Genomic DNA, 6,845 nt, shown 5'->3' with positions numbered 1-6,845 from the left:
ACCGATTGATGGCAATAATATAAATACCTAAATTGATTTAATAAGTCAAGTATTAAAAGGGGCAAACTAATAAAATGCTACATACTGAATAAAAAAAATACAGGTAAACTGACTGACTTTTGGCCCTGTTAATGTCTTGTATAGGTTATAACGTGCAATAACACTGAGATGATAATCCAGTCAAATTAATAAGAGTATTCCCTGCAGTAATATTAAATTATTTCGTAGGCAATCATATGATCGTATTTATTTAAACCCATTTTCTTTCTTTTTTATAAGAGAACAGAAATGATACAAATGGCATTCATTTTCTATTCTGGACAGTTTTAAACGTAGATTATTCAGCACGACCACCATAGAAAAGGCGGGAAAGCAATGAGGCGACAGCATCTATTCATATTATGGAAATGCTTATATCAACTGAAAAGAAAACGGTCGCCATTATTTTAAAGTGTTTTTGTTGCCAGAGTGAGTTTTCCAATTTCTACAAGCAGAAAGTGGAACAATGCACTGTGCACAAGAGTTCCATCTATCTTTGTCCACGGGGAGAGGGAGAGAGAGAGAGAGAGAGAGAGAGAGAGAGAGAGAGAGAGAGAGAGAGAGAGAGCGAGAGAGAGAGCGAGAGAGAGAGAGAGAGAGAGATAGTGAGTGAGTGAGTGAGTGAGTGAAGTGAGTGAGTGTGAGAGTGTGAGAGAGAGAGAGAGAGAGAGAGAGATGAGAGAGAGAGAGAGAGAGAGGAGAGAGAGAGAGAGAGAGAGGCGAGAGAGGGAGAGTCCCCACTATGACAGAATTACTGCATTTCCCCCGCATAGGCAGAGGAAAGCTCACTGCGCCAAAGAAAATAACAAGAAACCAATAGCCTAAGAATTGTGTCTGCAGCTGTAGACAAATAACGTCCTTTAGAGAAAATAATGGCCAGCGTTTACGACTACAGACACCACACCGGAATGTGTGAACCGACAATGAAGGAGAAAAATCTCAGATTTGAAATGCACCAACGTTCAAATCCTTGTTTTGTATGTTCCCATGACTGTAAACTAGCAACGGCCTATATGCAAATGAAACAAAGCACATTATTAAAATGAAGAAATGTCCAATGCCAAATTTCATTTAAAAATTCATTAAAATAAACTAGTATTTGTTATCTGTGGACTATGTAGTCTATGTGTCTATGTAGTCTATGTAGTCTACCCACTATGTGGTGATGTACTGGTGGATAAGCTACATTTTATCTGTTTGCTTTGATCCAAAAACAGACCCCAACCCCCCAGTCCACAATGACAGCCTCATGAACAGCTTGAATTATAATCATAGACAATCAGTGTGAGTTATGGCAGACACTATAGTTTCTTCTTCAGTCTATGCAGTGTTGCTTATTAAGGAAGCTTTATGTATCAACTGCCTGACAGGGCCTTAATGTGAAGGACAACAGCATGGCCACCAGGGCCTGTCTCCTCTGCACCTCCTCTGCACCGCCTCGCCTGGTCCTCCAGGCACAACCGCTGAAGAGCCAGGCCTACTCGTCTTCTTCTGTGGTTTTCCTTGAACACTGCTATTTGTTTTCCACTCCCACACTCTTCCGTGGTTTTGCACTTTAATAGGGGTTAATTAAGTGCTGAGTGTTGTTACATCAATCTCAGTAGCAGAATAAAAACAAACTTAGATGTCTTGGAAGCTGTATTGTAAACAACAGAGCAAACATGACTGTGGTCCGATTCTGTCTCGTGAACAACTCTCACATTGCTTTGTTACAACCTACCTGGCTTATTTCTCCGGCAGTTCTTTCGCTAAATTAGCCAGTTATACTGCTGATATACACCCCTCTGTGTTTCCAACTTTCCTCTCCTGCGCTTTCTCTTTCACCTGGATCTGGTTTCTCTCCTCTGTTCCACAGCAGCTCCCAGCATGCAGCTCCTACCTGCAGGTCTGGGTTCTCCTCATGCTGCAGATGAGCCTCTTCTGCAGCTTCCACAAGACGCTGGGAGAGAGAGGAGAGAGAGAGAGGAGAGAGAGAGAGGAGAGAGAGGTGAGAGAGAGGGGAGAGAGAGGAGAGAGAGAGAGAGGAGAGAGAGAGGAGAGAGAGGGAGAGGAAGGAGAGAGGGAGAGATAGAGAGGAAGGAGAGAGAGGGAAAGAGAGGGAAAGAGAGAGAGAGGGAAAGAGAGGGAAAGAGAGAGAGAGAGAGAGAGAGAGAGAGAGAGAGAGAGAGAGAGAGAGAGAGAGAGAGAGAGAGAGAGAGAGAGAGAGAGAGAGAGAGAGAGAGAGTGAGAGAGGAGGGGCAGGACAGAGGGACAAAGGAGATAAGTGGGAGAGGCAGAATGGAACTACATCATTAAAACAACATTTAAACTCAGCACATCAAGCTAAAATGGGACATCCCCTGTGGGGCTGGCCATTCCCTGGCCTGCTGTAACTCTAGCTGTTAAATCTATTATACTAGAGGGTGTAGGAGAGGGCTGTGCCATTGTCCTACAGATAAGGACTCCTAGATGCTTAGGGGACAAGCAACGTCCTTCAAACTGCAAGTGATCCTTCACAAAATCTTTTTCTACTTTCACACACATTTCCCCCAAAAATTGACATAGGCTATGGTATCTCTACAAAGGCTATATTATTACAAGGCAAAATGTTCCCAAAAAGATTAAATGGTCTCCAATTAAAAATAAAAAATATGTTTTTATTTAGACCATATTCTTTTCAAATATAGGCTATGGCCAATCACTGTAAGCGAAAGACCTGACATGTGAGAAGGGCGGACTTTCTTGCCGTAAAAAGTTAAAGGACGCAAAACACATGTGCACCAATATTGGCTATGTGTGCCAGCAATAAATGATTGATAGGCAATTTACGTGACCAGGAACAATATTTCGTGACTTGCAATACCCTCTCTACAATATCACCTTTCTTGAAATGTGCTTGCCGGCGAGTTTTGGAGAAAAGTCTGAACACCTATGGCCAACACAGTCACCGGTGCTGTGCCTGAGCAGGTAATTAAAAACTGTCGACTAAGCAAAAATATTGTAGCAACGCAAACAGAAATTGAGGCATTGCGCGACGTCTTTGACAGTTCAATTTAATTCATTTTAGCCCTACGCATTCAGTGCTGAGATTGAATCGTCAGCAATAGCCGACGGCTAGGCCTACTGAAAATAAAGTAAAACGGATAAACGTGGACAAATATTTGAGCACTAAACTCCATCAAAAAGTAGTCACATTGGACTTCATCAGCAACAACCGAATTAAATACCAAACATTAAATTGTATAAAATTGTATTCGTTGAATAATGTTGTTGTGACGACAAATACAACATTACCCTTAACATAATTACATTATTTGAAATTATTTTCACCTCAATATGTTTTAAAATGTCCCTTTCTAATTTATAATTGAGGCCTTGCCATCCACACACAGACGTTGTAGGTAGGCTGCTTTAGAATTACAGGCAGGCAGCCTGTACGGAGCGGTGAGATCTGGCAAGTAAAGATAAACGCTATCATCCCGTACAACTGTCCGGGAGTTAGTTTTACCAATTAAAATAGGTGACATATACCTCCCCCGCTCCGCTCCCCACATAAATGTATCACGGCTTTATCTGTCACGGCCTCAGACGATTGGATAATGGCGAGGTAAAGTGTAGGCCCTACACTCCCGATGTGACACCAATGTTGTAATTGCCCACCCGTGACAAACTATGCTCTAGTCACACGGGTTATGAATGATTTAAACACCACGTCACCGGTTCAAGACAAATATATAGGTTGTACAAAAAAAGGTCTAGGTCAACAGGCAGATAGGCTACTGCTAATAATTAGGTGTAATGACAATTTGTTGTTGACAATTAGGCCAATTTAACACTTGTAAAAAAATAAAATTAAAAACCCTCACAAGTTGTAGTTTCAGATCAGATGTTGTAATGTTTTTTCTCACAAACGTAGGTTAACTCAGGAGCCTATTTTTTCGGGGGGAAAATCCCCACATTGGTTTTTACTACTTTTGTAGTGGAAGCCCAACAATAAAATAGGATGACTTTGCAGATAAGATGACTTACCCGTGTCGCCTCCGCTTTTCTCCGAAACATTTCTTCCATCCTCTGCGCCAAGGTTTTCACCAGTTTAACGCCATCAATTTCCTCCACCCTGACAGACTTCTCAAATTCTTTGTATTTCTGTGAATGTAAAGACAACAGCTTTTATTTTGATTCTTTTTTGTCAAGCACAGAACAGTGAAGTAATATGCTCTTGTGGACATAACAGTCATTTGTGCTACACGACAGGGTTTTTAGATACGTAATAATCTAATTATTGGACACCTGCAAACAACATAAGCCCCAAACCGAAGTAGTCTAAGAGTAGGTTATGTCTTTGAGAAATTGTGAATTTAAAGTTGAATTTGACAGTTTAACAAGAGTGTGATATATGGTAGGTCTATGCTGCTATTGAATTCACTAAAACCTAGCCCACGTGTCTTAGAATTATAGGTTTGTAGACAGAACTGTTGGCTCTATTTTCTCACACACATTACATGAAGAAATTACAACACCTCTTATTTTCACCCTGGGAAACCGCATGTAAATTTAACAAACCGTGTCTCAGAGATAGGTTGACAAGCTGCAATATTAGATCCGGTTACAGTGAATGATTGATATGCTTTATTTTGACTCCCTAATTGGCTAACAACTTCTGTCTCTCATTCTGTGATTGGCTGCAGTGGCCGGCCTGGCGTGGGGCAAGAGACTCGGGGGCGGGGCTGAGTCTGAAGGCCACGCACTGTTGGAGGGTAATTGAAATGGAGTCAACGCGCGGGGAGAAAGATAATAACGTGTCAGGCTTGGCCGGTTCTGGATAATGAAGTACACTTCACGTAATGCTGATTCTGCAGGATAGCAGCACCTGCACCGTCCAAAACAAAGCCCCCCCCACCCCCCACCCCCCACCCCCCATAAAACACCAAATAATGTAGCATTACATCGAAACAACCCCCCCCCACCCCTCTTAAACACACACTTACAAAAGACAAACAAAATCACCCCGTACAACTTCTCTCTTCAACCCATACCAATGTCATGTTTTTTTTTGTTCATGAGAACTAACACCAGCCATAACAGATAGATACTTTGATTCTCTCCCTCTCTCACTTACACACGCACGTACACACACACACACACACAAATCCCAGTACATGAGGCGACAAATTACCTAGTGAAAGGAGGAGTGTGGACCAGCAGTGGAGCAGAACAGTTCATTTCACGCCTGTCCTCCTCGCCTCAGCACCACAGAACCCTCCCGCCCCCCCTTCCCTTTCACCCCCCCCCTCCCCCCCCTTCCCCAGTTATCAAAGGAGTCAGGTGGGCGGAGAAGGAGGGGGTTACCCATCAATAATCACAGTCATGACTATTGACAGAAGCTGTGAGGGATCTAAAGATGAACCCAGTTTCAGACCCAGAGGAGTGTTCCTCCTCTCCACCTATCTCTGTCTCTCCATCACAGCATGCCTGCTCCCTGCCTGACCAACCGGCACTGGAGATCAGCTAATACACCATGAAACATCTAATGATCACCCTTTAACGACCCCCTCCACCCCCTCCCCTCCACCACATAACGGCCGGCCCCCGCTCCCCCGCGCCTCGCTGGGTGTATGCCCCGTGGTTGTGAGGCGTGGTCAGCGGTCGTGCCCTGGTGAGCAGAAGGAACGAGGCAGGGGAAGTGCTTACGCAGGCAGAACGGAACACATCTGCAGGAGGAGTTGGAGATGTGCGAGTGTTTATGCTGGGGTCTTTTACAGAAGCAGAGTCAGATGGCTGAGCGGTTAGGAGTTGGGTTATTAATCAGAAGGTTGCTGGTTCGTTTCCCTGCCGTGCAAAATGACGTTGTGTCCTTGGGCAAGGCACTTCACCCTACTTGCATCGGGGGGAATGTCCCAGTACTTACTGTAAGTCGCTCTGGATAAGAGCGTCTGCTAAATGTAAATGGAAGTACAGGTGTGCGAGTGTTTATGCTGGGGTCTTTTACAGAAGTACAGGTGTGCGAGTGTTTATGCTGGGGTCTTTTACAGAAGTACAGCTGTGTGCCTAAAGGGAATGTGTTCTCAATATTTGTGTGGAAAACTGTGGAACCTCTTACCCTGCTGTCTTCACAGACACACACACACACACATCTTTATACACACACATCTTTATACACACACATCCACACACACACACATCTTTATACACGAACACATCCTCACACACACACATCTTTACACACACACATCTTTGTACACACACATCTTTATACACACACATCCACACACATACGCACGCACACACATCTTTATACACACACATACGCACACACACATCTTTACACACACACATCTTTATACACACACATACGCACACACACACATCTTTATACACACGCATCCACACACAGATATGCACGCACACACTGTTATACACACACATTCACTCACACATACACACACACATTCGTACACATGCGTAGACACACACACAAACAGTGATATACGTACATCTGCTGCCGCAATATGTCCTTTGTTAGCAGAGTTAATGGTGAGTACAGCAGCACAGTGCTACTGTTATGGAGTACATCCTTATCTCACATAAACACACGCACGCACACACACACACACGCACACAAATAGATACAACCCATAAACACACAGTGAAAAGCTGCTGAATGGTGCTGAATTTGAATGTTTAGCTTCTCACATTCATCGCTGGTGGGCTAACTGTTGACATACAGAACAGACAATATTACAGTGTTCTCACTGTATATGAACACACCATCTTATGTCACAGTCATCCTTGATTTATCAAATCCCTTTCATGAAAGGTTATTCAAA

The sequence above is a fragment of the Osmerus mordax genome, chromosome 1 (genome assembly GCF_038355195.1).
Source record: "Osmerus mordax isolate fOsmMor3 chromosome 1, fOsmMor3.pri, whole genome shotgun sequence".
NCBI classification, from domain to species: Eukaryota; Metazoa; Chordata; class Actinopteri; order Osmeriformes; family Osmeridae; genus Osmerus; species Osmerus mordax.
This window is presented reverse-complemented; position numbering follows the sequence as displayed.